The following is a 15,824-nucleotide window of genomic DNA, read 5'->3' as shown; positions in this document are numbered from 1 at the left end:
AAACTGTTCTATCTTTTATGATAGTTCAAAGACATCGAAATTATATGATCCTTAAAAATTGTAATATTTGTTCATAAAATATTGTTCTCCCATTTCTTCATGGTTTTTACCAAGTTGGATTTGCAATTTCTTCTAACATCATTTTGATAACTCATACCATCTCTAAAAAGGGTTGATAAGTACATTTTTATATGCATCTTTGGTCCTAGTTTTGTGAGGAATACTTGTGTTTTGCCAAATTCGTTTTTCATTGAAAATGTGATTTGTCCCTCAGGCTATTTAATAGATGAGTTTTCTCCCAAAGGACCAGATTTTTAAACCATTAATAAGTTCTACTGTTTTGTATTCCTTCACATATTAATTTCTTCTTTTATTTTTATAATTATGTTATGTAGGCTTATTTTTTCTAATTTCTTAATTTAATGTTTATACATTCACTTTCATTTTATTAATCATGATAACATTAAAAATATATCTATGAAAGTCACAAAGTCAGAAAGTATTTTGTCACTTTGGGTATAATTCAAACTGAGATCTGACATTTTCCATTACTTTATTCTGCCTATAATCATGTACTCAACAGTGATTGAGTCTCTAACACAGGCATTTGTTCTACAAATGTGTACTGAGGATTTACTGTGTGCCAAGCACAGTGCTATGTTCTAAGGTTCCAGATTAGAATGCAATACAGAACCTGCTTTTAGCAAGTTCACCATCTAGTGGAAATGACTGACCTGTAAGCCAGCGATTTTGTTGCAATACCTAAGTACTACAATGAAACAAAGAACAAAGCATCATAGGAGGACAGAGAAAAGAGTGACAAGGACTTACTCTCCTTGTTACTCCTTGTTGAATGGGAGAGGCAATAAGGAAAGCTTCACCAAAGAGAAACCTTTAACCAAGTCACGGTATATACACTTTTCTTGTTTTTTTTTTGTTTTGTTTTTTTGTTTGTTTGTGTGTTTTGAGATGGAGTTTCACTCTTGTTGCCCAGGCTGGAGTGCAATGGCACGATCTCGGCTCAACACAACCTCTGCCTCCCAGGTTCAAGCGATTCTCCTACCTCAGCCTCCCGAGTAGCTGGGATTACAGGCATGCGCCACCATGCCTGGCTAATTTTGTATTTTTAATAGTGACGGGGTTTCTACATGTTGGTCAGGCTGGTCTCGAACTCCCGACCTCAGTATAAACTTTTGTTTAGGTGAACAAGAAGAAAACCCCATTTTAGGGGGCAAGAAAGAGCATCTGTAAATGTTAAGAGTGTAAAAAGGGTGTTGATGTGAGGACACTGCAAGTATGTAGCTGGAGCATTGTGGCTGTTAAGGCAATGGAAGGAGGCGAATCTCAGGTCTATAACTGGAAGCAAAGAGGTCCACAAGAAGGTTGTTGCAGGCCCTCATTAAAGCAATTTTCATGGGCAGGTTTTTGGGCTCTCATTTGGTAAATAAAAGCATCATCCACTGTTTCCCTTTTTGCCTTGAATGTCAAGAAATTCAAAGTCATATTTAATCCTCAACCACAGAAATTGTATTAGCCCTTTGAATCAGCATATTTTTATTCACCTCCATTTCATAGTGTATTCATTTTCCATTGCAGCTATAACAAGTTACCACCTATTTAGCAGCTAAATACGACATAAATTTATTCCCTTGCAGTTTCCATGTGTCAAAAGTCAAACACAAGTCTCAGTGGGCTAAAATTGAGGTGTCTGCAGAACTGTGTTCCTTACTGGAGGCTTTAGGGAATAACCTGCTTCCAAGTTCATTCAGGTTGTTTGCAGCATTCAATTCCATGCTTTTGTAGAAGTGAGGTCCCAGTGGCCGGGCGCTGTGGCTCACGCCTGTAATCCCAGCACTTTGGGAGGCCGAGGTGGGCGGATCACAAGGTCAGGATATCGAGACCATCCTGGCTAACACGGTGAAACCCTGTCTCTACTAAAAATATTTTTAAAAAATTAGCCGGGCGTCGTTGCGGGCGTCTCTAGTCCCAGCTACTCGGGAGACTGAGGCAGGAGAATGGCGTGAATCCGGAAGGCGGAGCTTGCAGTGAGCCGAGATCGCGCCACTGCACTCCAGCCTGGGCGACAGACCGAGACTCCGTCTCAAAAAAGAAAAAAAAAAAAAAAAAGTCAGGTTCCAGTTTCTTTGCTAGCTGTCAGTAAGCGGTCCTTCTCACTTCCAAAATCTACCGGCATTCCTTGACTTATGTTCCCCTTCCTCCATCTTCAAAGCCATCAACAGTGGTTTAAGCCCTTCTCAAGCTTTGAGTATCTCTGACCTCTTCTGCTTTTTTTCTCATTCTGCCATATCTCTCTGTTGGACTCTTCTACCTTCCTCTTCTATTTCCAGGGATCACATGATTACATTCAGCCCACCTGAAAAATCCTGAATATATTCCCTATTTCAGGTCAGCTGATCAGAAACCTTAATTCCATCTTCAAAGTCGTGTCACAACAATACCTAAATTAATATTTAATCAAATAGCCAAGTGATGGGACACTTAGAGGGACATCATTAGAAGTTTACCTGCCAAATATGATTTAAAAAATTTTTCTATTTCCCTTTTAATAGTTTTATTGACATGACTTCATATAAGGCACTGTAAGTCCGTATAGGACTTGTATTCTTCTTCTTTACTATGTTTACTGTTTGGGACATAAAAGTAAAATATTCTCAATGTAGAAAATTTGGAAAATAAAAAATGTATAAAAAATTATAACCAATTATAATTTCATCACTTATACATAGCCACTATTATTAGTATTTATATCTTTTCTTTTAGTCATTCTTTTTTGCACATTTTTATAAAAGTGAAAGTTCAAAGTATATGCAGTATTCTATTGTACCTCTTAAATCACTGTCAAGTTGAGAGCCATTTCTGGCATTTAGTGTTTACATAATGGCCACATAACGTTATGGTGAATGAATATATTTTACTCTATTTTAGGTGTATATGGGATATTACCAGTTTTTCATTATGAATAACATTGTGTTACCCATTTTTAAACATAAATCTTTGCTGGCATTTTAGATTTCTTTCCGGATATATACTTACTTAGGTGTAGAATTGAGTATTATGTTTATCTTAAAGTATTCCTTACATTCTAAAATAGGCTTGAAAATGGGCTTTTAAAATATGAACTCAGAGTAAGCAGCCGATTATGACTACATGTGACATTGCAAATATTAAAAAATATTTCTGTAAAGTCTTTTCTCATATTACAGCACCAATTTCTGAATATATTTGTGGCCTACTGTAATAAACCTCAATTTACACAAATTGCAAAAGGTGTGGTAGTACTGATTGCTGTACACCAAATATCTTCTATTCTCTTTACAGGCATATCTTACGATTGCACTTCTCCATTCCCTTGGAGTTTGATGGGTCATACAACTTGTTTGCATAAGTGGACATATGTGTGTAACTTATGAGTGAGGATTAAGAGCAGTATATGACTAGCCATACATCTCTTTCTCTCAGCCATAAAGACTGACAATGTTCCAGATTGCAGCTACTCTACTAGCTTAGGTTCTGCAGGTAGGACAAGGCAGAGAAGCCTCCCCATGATAGACACAATGTGAGTAAGGAACAAACCTTTCTTCTTTAAGCCAGCAAGATTTGAAGATTATTTGTATTCTTCCATCTTGAATAGACTGAATAAGGGCTCCTAACTAATAGAAATTAGTACACAGAAGTGGGCTTCTACCATAACAAAAATGTGGCATTCATTAAAAGCCGTGGTGAGAAAATTGTCCATGGAGCTGGAAGAATGTTGATGCATGTTGTACAGTGGCAGACTGTTTGGAAAGATTGTCATATGCAATAACTTGGAGTGAATATCAAATACCTAACAAATTTGGAGAACTGGTGGAGTAAGTTAGAAAAAAATGTTACTAACATGTATTGGCTACTGGCTCTATCTGACAAGGTACTGTAGTAGAGATAAGATGAAGAAAGAACTAGCTGGCTTGCAAACTAGATTTAACAGAAAATAGAAAGTTCACAAATTCAGGGACTGGTAAATTTTTAGAAGAAATGACTACTTCTTATACTTAAACAGTAAAATACAGAGAAATATTTTTGAGTAGTAAAGTCTGATTAAAATTCAGCCTTGCAGCTAATATTAAATTAAGGATTATCAGTTTCCTATAGCTATTGTAAGAAATTACTAAAAAGCTGCTGGCGTAAGACAATGCAAATTTACTCATAGCTCCAATGGGCATACGTCTTAAATGGGCCTCTCTGGGCTAAAATCAAGATGTTGACAGAGATGTGTTCTTTTCTGGATGCTGTAAGGGAGAATCCATTTTCTTGCTTTTCGAGTCCTACAGGCTGCCCAATACTCACTGGCTAGTGGCCCCTTTCCACCTTCAAAGCCAGACATAACTGGTTGAATCATTCTCCTATTGTATCCCCCTGACACTGATTCTCTTTCTATCTCCTGCTTCTGCTTTTAAGAACCCTTGTGGTTACATTGAGCCCACCTGGATAATTCAGGATACCCTCCCTATTTTAAGGTCAGCAATTCCATCTGCAACCTTAATTCTTCTTGAGCACATAATATAACATATTCGCAGGTCTGGGGATTAGACGGTAGACATTTTGCGGGGACTGTTATTCTGCCTGCCACAGAGTGATACCTAGAATATCTTTTAAACTGGGCAAAATTGTTTTGGGAAAAGACATTAAAAGTGTGGTTCTGGACACCTGATAGGCACAAGATACCCACAATGCAATCAAGAGAGTAAGGGAAAGGGACAGAAGCATCGGAGTGAGGAAGGAAAGACGCTTAGCAAATATGACTGTTATATCTAAAAAGAAACTGTCACGAGTTTTGGTACATGAAGCTGACTGAAATCAAAGAGAAAAATTCAGGGAAGTTTTTGAGAGAATTATATTGCCAAAAGAATCAGCTTGAACTAAAAGAGAATGTGACAGTTCAGGACTTAAAATAACACTGAGGCTTCAACCATCATTGGATAGGATGTAGGCTAAGGAGGCTGCCTGTTCCCTAAGGGAGGTATATTCCCTGACACCCACTTCAAATGTGGTCAAAGAGGATCATGGAAAGGAAGACTCTCCCAGAGGACAGAGACAAGGACCATAGACTCTAGGAGCTAAGGAGACCCTTCTACTCCAGGGCCATCTCAGGAGAAGAGCCCTTGAAGCATTTGCCCAGTAAGACCTGAGAGTTGCAATGACCCATTGCAGTGACTGTAGTACACCTTCAATTTGTACACTTTCTAAACAAGAGTATTTACTGAGATGATCTTGGCCTGATTTCGCCACTGCTTATTGGCTAGGTAGATGGGTGGGTAGGGAGGTTAGTAACTTGCCTTTTTTAGTTACAGGTCTCTGGGTCATCAGGGGCCATAGCTGGATCTGATGCAAATATTTCACATCATCCCTAGATATTAGCTTACCAAGGATCCTGGACTGTGTGCTTGATGCTATGATTGGAAGGTGTTTGAGATTGTCTCCTTCGAGGAAACAGGAGACAGAGTGTGTCTTACCTGGAGAAAGCAGAGAGGAACAAATAGTTGGTAGCCACAAGGGCACATTGTAATCAGCATTGGTGCTACTCACTAATATCTGTTCTTTTTTCCTTCTACCCATGTAAAAAAACTGAACTTCTTAGCCCTTTCTTGGTTGTGTGTCGGGGAATAGTAGTTCTGACCATTGGACCATCATTTCCAGAACACTTAATTCTTAATGGTGTAAGATGCTCCTTAATTACTGAATTCTAATTCTTAATTAAGTACTTAACTTCTAATTAACACTTAATTCTAATTCTTAATGGTGCAGGATATTCCTGAGTTCTCCCTTCTCCCTGTTGAGGTGATCCGAGAAGCATGTTTAAAGATGGAGCTTCCATCAACTTTCTGGAGCTTCCCTACCAACCCACTATGGGCATATAGTATGAGGTATAAGTACACTTTTGTTACGACTAGGGAGTTATTCATTACTGTAGCATAAATCAACTTACCCTAACTGACACAGAACACAATCACCTTTCTTTTATTACTTTGTAAAACTTTTATTCTGAGGTTTAAGTGTAAGATCCTGTAAGAGGTTTTAATAGGAATTCATGTACATGCCTTCTAATTATACAAAACACTTTCAGGAATACACTTATTGCAGAAAGTAAGCTGTAGCTGCTTGTTACCTTCTTCATGTATATAAATTTCAATAAATTTAAATAAATATTTAAAGATGAGAAAGAGGTGAATTTGTAAGAAAGTCAGATTTATTGTACCTGGGGCAACTCCACCTTTCATTGCATCCGTCAGTCAAGGATTTATAACATGGATTATTGGCTCTATTTAATTGTTAAACAGAAGTTGAAGCCTTGGATCTGTCAACTAAGCAGTTTTTGAAGGTTGGGATTGAAAGGACACATGGAAACCCACCCCAACAAGCAACCCTAGGGTTGGGTCACAAGGGGCAAGACTTATTTGCGTTATGTACATAGAGAACCAAGGGGTAAGTGTCAAAGTACCAAAAGTCACAGAAACAATATTTATTAACCAAGCCAACATGATAAGAACAAAGTCAAAAGATAAAAAAAAGTTATAAAATTTAGGTAAATGCACAACTTCAGCTAAAAAAAAATGTCAAGCAAGTGTAGCAACAAGATGAAAAGGTACAGAATTTTACTACAAACAGACCTGAGACAACTGTACCGCTCTATCATTGGATGCTATGCTGATCCAGAAGTTAAACACACAGGCTGCTGCAGGTTAAATACACAGGTTTCAGACAGATAGTATTCAGGCTTGGGATGTCATCGAAATAACTAGGCCATGTTTCTGATATAACTGATAAATTTCTACAGTGATTGTTTTAGGTTCCTTTTTTTTTTTTTTTTTTTGAGACAGGGTCTCACTCTGCCACCCAGGCTGCAGTGCAGTGGTGTGATCACAGTGCTCACTACAGCTTCAACCTCTTGAGCTTAAGTGATCCTCCCAACTCAGCCTCACAAGTAACTGGGACCACAGGTGCGCCACCACACCCAACATTTTTTTTTTTTTTCCTGTAGAGACAAGGTCTCACTCTACCTTTCATTGCATCTATCAGCCAAGGATTTATATGTTGCCCAAGCTAGTCTGGAACTCTTGGGCTCAAGCGATTCTCCTACCTAGGTCTCCCAAAGTTGTGGAATTTTAGGCATGAGCCACCATGCCCAGTTGTCTCAGATTCTTAATATCATGACAACATCTATGACTTCACAAGAAAATACTGGTTTTCATTTAAATAGAAAAGTTGATCACAGAAAAAATTGAAAGGAGAGTTAAAGGATTACTATAAAGAAGAAAATAGGAGGAGGAGGCAGAGGAGAAAGAGGAGCAGAAAAGGGAGACGTAACAAGAGATGGGAAAGTAAATGAGTGGTTAACAAAATAAATAAATAAAAAGATACGTTTCGCTGACTTTGGAAAGTCTGAGGACCAAAATAGGAATGCTACTGAGGGAGCCAGGGGAAAGGACCCAAATAAAAGCTGAAGCAACTGGAAATGTAAAAGAGAATGCAGATTTATTGGTGATGCAGGCAGTTAGACCTGGCCTGAGAATAAAATCACTATAGATAGTTACACTGGAGTATCCAGAGCCGAGAGAGAGCTCAGTAAGAAACATCTGCTGGCTGTGCCAGTGCTCAGCTTAACTTTGGCTCCTATTTTTTCATAGCTGAGAGAATCTCTGGGTGCCCCTGGGCAACCAGGCACCCCTTCCTACAGATGGAAAAAGGTTTATTACATTTCATACCAAAAGCAACCAAAGTGTTCTGCAGAAAATGAAAAAGAAAATGCTTAATCATTTCTAAAGGTGCCAAATCAATTTCTCCTTGGGAAAGTACAAACCAGGGTAAAATTTTAAAAATAAAAACAATTTATCTCGTGTTTTTTTCCAGGTAAAAATTTAAAATAACGCCTTGCTTTCTGATCAACAGTTTGCCTCATCACCAAAGAGTACAGCAATCTTAGAAATGTACCTGAGGATTTATTCCAAAGCTGGTATAAAACATTTCATTCCAAACCAATATCATTTGAACGAAAATTCATTAGGGTTTATAAATTGAAGAGATGCAAACACAAAGTTGGCATTCCTTTAACATTTTCAAAGATAATAAAAGTATATAGTGACTGCTTTAACCCAAGTAAGCCTGTCAAAATGTTGGCAATATTGCTTTCGGCTGTTTTCTGGCAGCATATCTCATTTGAAATATTTTCCTGAGTTAATTTTTTCTATTTAATAAAAGGCTAAACATGAAGACATGTTCTTGGGTCTATAAAGAATGCATTAAACCTCTCTTGATGACTTAAAATATCTTCAAAACAGTGGCCATGGTTTGTCATAATTGCATTCTCACTTGTCTATGTTCATTTTTACTTCATTTGGTTTGTAGAGTGAAATGAGAACTGGATTCAAAGGTGTGCCAATGATGTTGTCTGGGAACTAGATTCATCTCCATAAGCCTCACTCCTTCATCTGCAAAAGAGGTATAACAACACCAATTACACCCCCTTCACTGGGTTGTTTAGGGAAAAATGACTACCGCAAACTAAAGTCCTTTGAACAGAGAAAAGCATAATGGAAATTTAAGACACGTACTATTAGTGGTGTTACTATGATTTCTCTTTTCTAATATAGTTTATGTCAACAGGGCTCCAATGCAAGGTTTTGTGAAAGATCTACTGCATATTCAAGCAGGTTTTTGTGCAGCTGGAAAGCCTATGAAGCAGACACCACAGGAGGCCTTACAGCAGTCCAGAGAACTAAGACCTATAAGACACTAAGAAACTCAATTACCCCCTAACCACTGAGGCAAGAGAGTGGTGATGAGCAAGCAATCAGGTGGCAATTATTAGAGGTAAAGTAGGGAAAGTTGATCTAATCCTTTCTCAGTGCTCCTCAGACTTCAGTGTGCTACACATCACCTGAGAATCTCATGAAAATACAAATTCTGATTCAGTAGGTCTGGGGCAGAGCCTGAGAGTTTGCATTTCTAATAAGTAGTATAGAAATAATATAGTATCTAATAATCAGACAATATGTATACTAATGGCCCATGACCTATATTTCAAATGACAAAGATCTATTTCAGACCAGCCTCAAAGGAAATCTGTGTCAGGGCTCTAAGGATGAAATTGGAAACCTAAAATGACTACATTCATCTTAAGAACCTGGGAGCACAATTCAGGCCTGCATTTCTCTAACATGTCAGAGTCGGGAGGGCACTTCCCACGATGGCACACAGACACAGGGGATTCTGGAGAAGAAAGGGCTCACACTGCAAATTCTGAGGTGGGTGATGTCAAGACAGATGACCACAAGTAACCACTGCTTGGGTTGGCAGGGGAAAGGATGGCTTCCACTCAGAGGTTGAAGCAGGGGGTTGTCATGGACAATCAAGAGCAAATGAGAATTCCCAGTGATACCCTGAGGACCACCATGAAGAGGCTTAGGCTGAGGCTGCAGAGATACTGCAAAAGGGCATTGAATCAGGTTTGTTGCTGTTATCATAAGCCTGGTGGACCCAAGCTGGTGCCATTTGGAGAAATGCCGGTTATGTCATTATCTACATTTTATTATACAATCATCATTAGTATTAGCATCCTCATTATAACAGGATGATATCCCTGATATGACCACTGGAAATAAAGCCACTCAACTCTCTTGGGCAGTGATGCTCCTTTGGTGTTTCCTTCATATAGATAAACCCAGAGAGTCTAATGGAACACAATTTTTTTTATACAACAATCTTGCATACATAGAAAAACTAATATCTGGCAAGTAGAATTTTCAGAGGAATTAATCTAATTTAAGAGATATTAACATTCTCATATCAATAAATAGTTAAGAGAAAGGTAATTTGCAAAGAATTCAAATGACCAAAAAAACAAAATATTAAGCTATGAGAAGTCATCGGCATTGGCGTTTTCCAGAGCTTCCCATGTGCTTCAGCTTCCCAAATGGGATCTGCTGTCCTAAAGAACTATGATCTCTTCTCTGTTCCCTCATAAACCATACACTACATCCAAGTGGTTTTCTACCAAGGTGTCTCATGTTGCTAAATCAGTATAAAATATAGGACGTAGAGCTATAGCCTGTGCACAGAATATTATGCATAAATTTCCAGCTACCATATTTATATAGATACTCCAGCATGAGAGTAAATGTAACTGATAAGTCTGTCCTACACATGAGCATTATTTATTTTGTTTGTTATTGACTTCTCTCTACCTCACACTGTGCTAGTCACTAGAGTTGCAATCATGGACAATAAGAAATATGCCTGTCATTATGAGGATTACAATACAGTGGGGCAGGGGACATAAATAATAGTAAAACATTAGTTGCTGTGATGGGGGAAAAAAAAAAAAACAAGGAGCTAAGCTAGCAGCAGGGAGGACCTACTTCAGACAGAGTGATCAGAGAAGTCCACTGTGAGGTTATAGTGGTGCTGGAAGACATGCCTAGTGAAGGAGAACAAGGAGAGTTTTTCTAGAAAAGAGAAGGTGTTTGTAAAAGCCTGAGGCAGGAAAGAAATTGGCATGTTCAAAGAATCAGCAAGAAGCCAACCTGTTTAGAGCTACCAAAAAGTATAAGCCAAGTTCTTCGCAGTTGAGGATAAATTGGTTTGTTTCTCAACTTAATGAACACTAATTCATCACCTATACATCAAATACTCTATTTGAACAAGACAACTCCCTGTGAAGCTTATGTTCAAATGAGGGAGATACACTCTCCTGATGTGTTATCATAGAAGCACTGGAAGCCATTGGGATACATAGGTAGTTGGGGGCAGGGGTGCTTATTAGAATATTTTTTTAAACATCATTATTTTCATAATATAAAATTTTCTTTTTTCAACTTTTAAGTTCAGTTTTAGTTTTTATTTTAAGAAATATGTGCTGGTTTCTTATATAGGTATACTCGTGTTATGGGGGTTTGTTGTACAGATTATTTTATCACCCACGTATTAAGGCTAGTACCCCTTAGTCATTTTTTCCTGATCCTCTCCATCCTCTCACCCTCCAGTAGGCCCCAGTGTCTGTAGTTCTCCTTTGTGTATCCATGTGTTCTCATCTTTTAGCTCTGACTTATAAGTGAGAACATGAAGTATTTGGTTTTCTGTTCCTGCTAAGGATAGTGGCCTCCAGCTCCATCCACGTTCCTGCAGAAGACATAATCCCTCATTTTTTGGGGTGGCTGCATAGTATTCCATTTTCTTGTAGGAAACAATCAGTTACATTAACTTAAAAAATATTTACATTGAAATATTAGATATTTCAAATTATTCAAAAAGTTGAAATACATGTTCCTTACTTCCAATATTTCTATTCCAACTGGCAATATGTATGAAAAGTTCAAGGAAAGGCAAGTTGTATTGACTGATTCTTGAATTTTTGCTCAGCATGAGACCTAGGAATGTCAGCCATTCTTTCTGGATTTCTCTTTTCAGGACTAACCCATTCATTGAGCGGGTTACTACACTTTATGTGGAAATATCCTGTCTGCATCAACAGATTATAAATTTCTTGAGGGCGAAGATTTGGTATTCTTACCTTCAAATGACTCAAAACAATATTTTGGATAAATTAGAATCCATATAAATTGGTTCATTCAGATTCATAAAGTATTTCAAAATATCTCCAGGGTCCTTATATATCCCAATGTGTGATTAACTTGAAATAACTTTCACTACTTTCTTTTCAAGTGAGGGTTTAGGATCCTGGCTGTCTTTTAGAAAGAATGTGACCTCCTTACCAGACACTTTCCCCTCATTCTTTGTAGAAACGAAAACTAAACGGGGAAGCTTCCTCTGTGAGGAAATCTGATACTAAATCACTCTTTCTTCCATCACCAATGAATTCAATCATCTCATGCCAATACAATTAAATTAAGGCTCTTCAGCACCACTTGGCACATAGATTATATGATTCCTGTTAAAAAACAAATCCAAACATAGAGAATCTTTTGGAGAAAATCTATTTTGAGAAGATATTTTTATTGTTAATAATTTTATCAAAAAAATTTACCTTTGTAGCTGAAGTTTTTTAAGGAATCTGAGCCCCAGGATAATTTTTGTTTTCCTCTGAACTTTGGCCAGAGTAACTGATACATACATGAAGGCAGGAATTTTTCCTAATATTACTAAGAAGCATGAACACTCCGTTTGGACATTGACTGGTCTGAATATGATAAATAATATATTTCCTCTTTCAAACTTCTACATGTACCAAATATTATAACTTTTTGATCAAACAATTGCATTTTAAAATTTCCATGTAGTCACAGCCAAACTCCTTAGAAGGTTAAAATGTATTACACAGTAGAATCAATTTACTTTTTAAAAGGAAGAACTGCACATACCAACGGGTAATGGTAATATTAACCAATTGCTTTTATAGGACACCAGACTAAGTGAACAACCTTAGGCAGATATTTACGCATTTTGCCACTACCCATTTAAATTTTGCCATGATCGATTTAGGTCGTCCACTTCAAAATTCCAAGTACTATTTCTCAAGATAATGTATATAAAATATTTACAGCTTGGCTTTTAGAGACTTCTACAGTTTTCTGTCAATACCATAATCACCGTAGAAACTATGAGTGTGGGAAATTAAAGGGCTGTGTGGTGGCCATCCTTTGAGTTTGCAAAGCCTGTTCTTGTGCTTGGGGCAAGCAAGCCTAATTTGTCAACTGAGGCAACATGTTTGCAGTCTCAGGTCAGTGATCATGCTCCAATTGGAGCAGCAATCACTCTGAAACTATCCTAGCTCAGCAACTAGCTCACATTCCAAAAAGAACTGCAGTATTAGCACCTGAGCTCCAGCCCTGGAGTTATCAGCAAAAACGCTGTTGATCCCCAGTCATTCTCTCCATAAATATTCATTGGGCATCTACTATGTGTCATCAGGGACCGTACAAAGTATGGTAGAATACATAGATTAAAACTGATGATCCCTTCTCTTAAGAAGCATGCATTCTTGGATGGGCGTAGTGGCTCAAGCCTGAAATCCAAGCACTTTGGGAGGGCAAGGTCGGCGGATCACGAGGTCAGGAGTTGGAGACCAGCCTGGCCAACATGGTGAAACCCCGTCTCTACTAAAAATACAGAAATAAGCCTGGCGTGGTGGCGTGTGCCTGTAATCCCAGCTACTCAGGAGGCTGAGGAAGGAGAATTGCTAGAAGCCAGGAGGCGGAAGTTGCAGTGAGCCGAGATTGCGCCATTGCACTCCAGCCTGGGTGACAGAGTGAGACCTCTGTCTCAAAAAACAAACAAACAAACAAACAAACAAAAACAAACAAAAAACCAAAAACAAACCAAAAAAAGCCAGCCAACCAACCAACCAACCAAAAAAGGCCTATTAGTTTTATTAATTCAAGAAATATTTATTAAACACCTGTTATTTACCAGACATGATTATAGACCCTGAAAATACAGCAGTGAATAAGACTGTCAAAGCCCCTATATCATGGAGTTTACTCGTTAATCAAGAGTTAGACACAGACAGTAAACACATAAATGAACAAGATAATTTTGGATATATACAAGTATCATGAGGAGTATAAGAAAGTGTGATGTGTTGGCAAATGTGGATGGAGTTACCACTTTAGACAGGATGAGAAGACATCTCTAAATAGGTGATAACTGAGCTGACACCCAGTGACAAATAAAGGAGGAGACAAGCAATCTAAAATCCTAGGGAAACACATTCTAAAGAGCAAAGAAGTTTGGGTGTGTTTGAGGAAACAGAAAGGAGAGTGTTGTTAGACCAAAGGAGTGACCAAGAAAGTATAAAGAGGTAATGACACAGACTGGTCAGAGGCCATGCAGTGTATTTCTTATGGGTTATGGCAAAGTGTTCAGATCATATCCAAAGAGTAAGCCACTGGAGGGCTGGAACTAGAGTGCCAGTGAAGGGTCATACTTTTTGAAGAAAACTACTGAATAGTGTGCAGGTGCTATTTATTATTGAGGTAGGCAAATGGTGGGATGAAGGATAGTGATAAGGAATAAAGGAAGGATGAGAGAGAGAAATAGGAACATTTTCACAAAGGAATTACTCAAACTCATGCTTGAAGAAGTTAAACCTTCCCGGGTGGACAAAAGAGGGCAGAATGAAAGAAGACAGCATGTCAAGTGAGGGAAACAGCATACACAGTGGAATGAATGTGTAAAATAACATGGCATGTTCTGGGAACCAACAGTCGGAGTTGAGAATCAATGGTGGCTTGACGAGGTTTGCATGTCAGGCAAAGAGTTTAGATTGCAGGTGAGGGGGGACCCCTGATTATAGGGTTTCCATGATGCCCCTCTTTCTTGCCTTGTCAGCTTGTCCCCTAATTTCCTGAGATAGCTATAGGTAGTTTAAAAATATATGTATTTTAATACCTCATGCTAATCCCCTATATACTTTATCTGTTATATAAATCTTCAGATTAGCACCACTTTTGCACCAGATTGGAACCAGCTGCTTCTGTATTTATTTTCACCATTAGAATGTAAGTTCCTTGAAGTTAGAAACAATGACATTTAAATTCTGCACCCTAATATCTGACACAGCATTAGACACATAATATGAACTCAGCAAATATTAAATTTTAATAGGAATCAGATAGATAAATAGATGGTTGAAATTTCATAAAATATTTGAATTAGTCTCCAGGGCTGAAATCAGAATGTTAGCGCTAGAGCATTTTCTATACCATGTAATATATACTATTAAGATGAGGTAGATAGTAGTTGTTTCTCTGATATTATAGTAAGAGTTTCTGATGGCTTTTAAGTTCACAGGCTCAGGATTAATAGCTCACCCCCCACCCAGTCTTGTGATACTGCCTACATTTAAAGCTTCCTCACTAGTCTGACCAGTCTCAATGTTGGTTTCCTCTAGCCTGATCATCAGCTCCCTCTAGAGGAAAGTCTGGAATTAGTACTTAGCCTCACTCATCTTCCTTTAGCCTATTTCCATCGATTTACAGAGCCTGAACCCAGCCAACTGTGGCAACCACTTAATGACTGATTTGATTCCATGTACAATCTTTCGGGAGTGCCAAATTCTCAATCTCTAACACATAAGTATGTTACACACATATTACTATCCATCTCTCAGTGTGTCCTCCTTCTAAATGATGCAGTTATCATGTAAAGGCTGCAGATTACCCAGATATGAGAAAGAGAAAGAGTAAGAAGCAGAGACAGACAAGGACGGAGGAAAAGAGTGAGGATTAGATGGATAGAAGGAAGAACAACGGAAAAATTTTTTCAAAAGTTTCCTTGTTCAGAAGATATATTTATGTTCTTATTTGGGAAACAATGCATGTGACTCAGTATTACATAATCTGTATGTGGCAAAGTTCCCAGATCAAGGGCCTGAAGAATATATCTATAGCAAATTTTGGCCACACCTGGACGCACCAGAAGGGCAGCAAAGATGACACAATGAAACTCAGAGAAGACACAATATTTGAAGAGGTGGACAACTGTCCCTGAGGTTCAGACTCCAAATGAGTAAACAGTAATAGCTATCCTTTGTCTCAGGATGGAACTGGATGGAGGAGTTCTACATAGGGAAAGAAACACAGTCTGAGGGGAAAGACAGGTTGCACCCATTTGTGAAATATTAGTTGAAGGTTGAAAGGAAGAAGAGATTTTGTGTGCCACCCTGAACAGTATTTAATGATCTTTCTGCCCAGCTCCCAGGGACATATGATGGGTTCTCAAGGAAATAAAAAAGAGAATGAGATGGAAAAACTATACATATGTGAAATTTAGAAATATGAGAGGTCAAAGCCAGTCTGGTTTTAGCTTCA

Source organism: Pan paniscus, chromosome 11 (assembly GCF_029289425.2).
Source record: "Pan paniscus chromosome 11, NHGRI_mPanPan1-v2.0_pri, whole genome shotgun sequence".
Taxonomy (NCBI): domain Eukaryota; kingdom Metazoa; phylum Chordata; class Mammalia; order Primates; family Hominidae; genus Pan; species Pan paniscus.
This window is presented reverse-complemented; position numbering follows the sequence as displayed.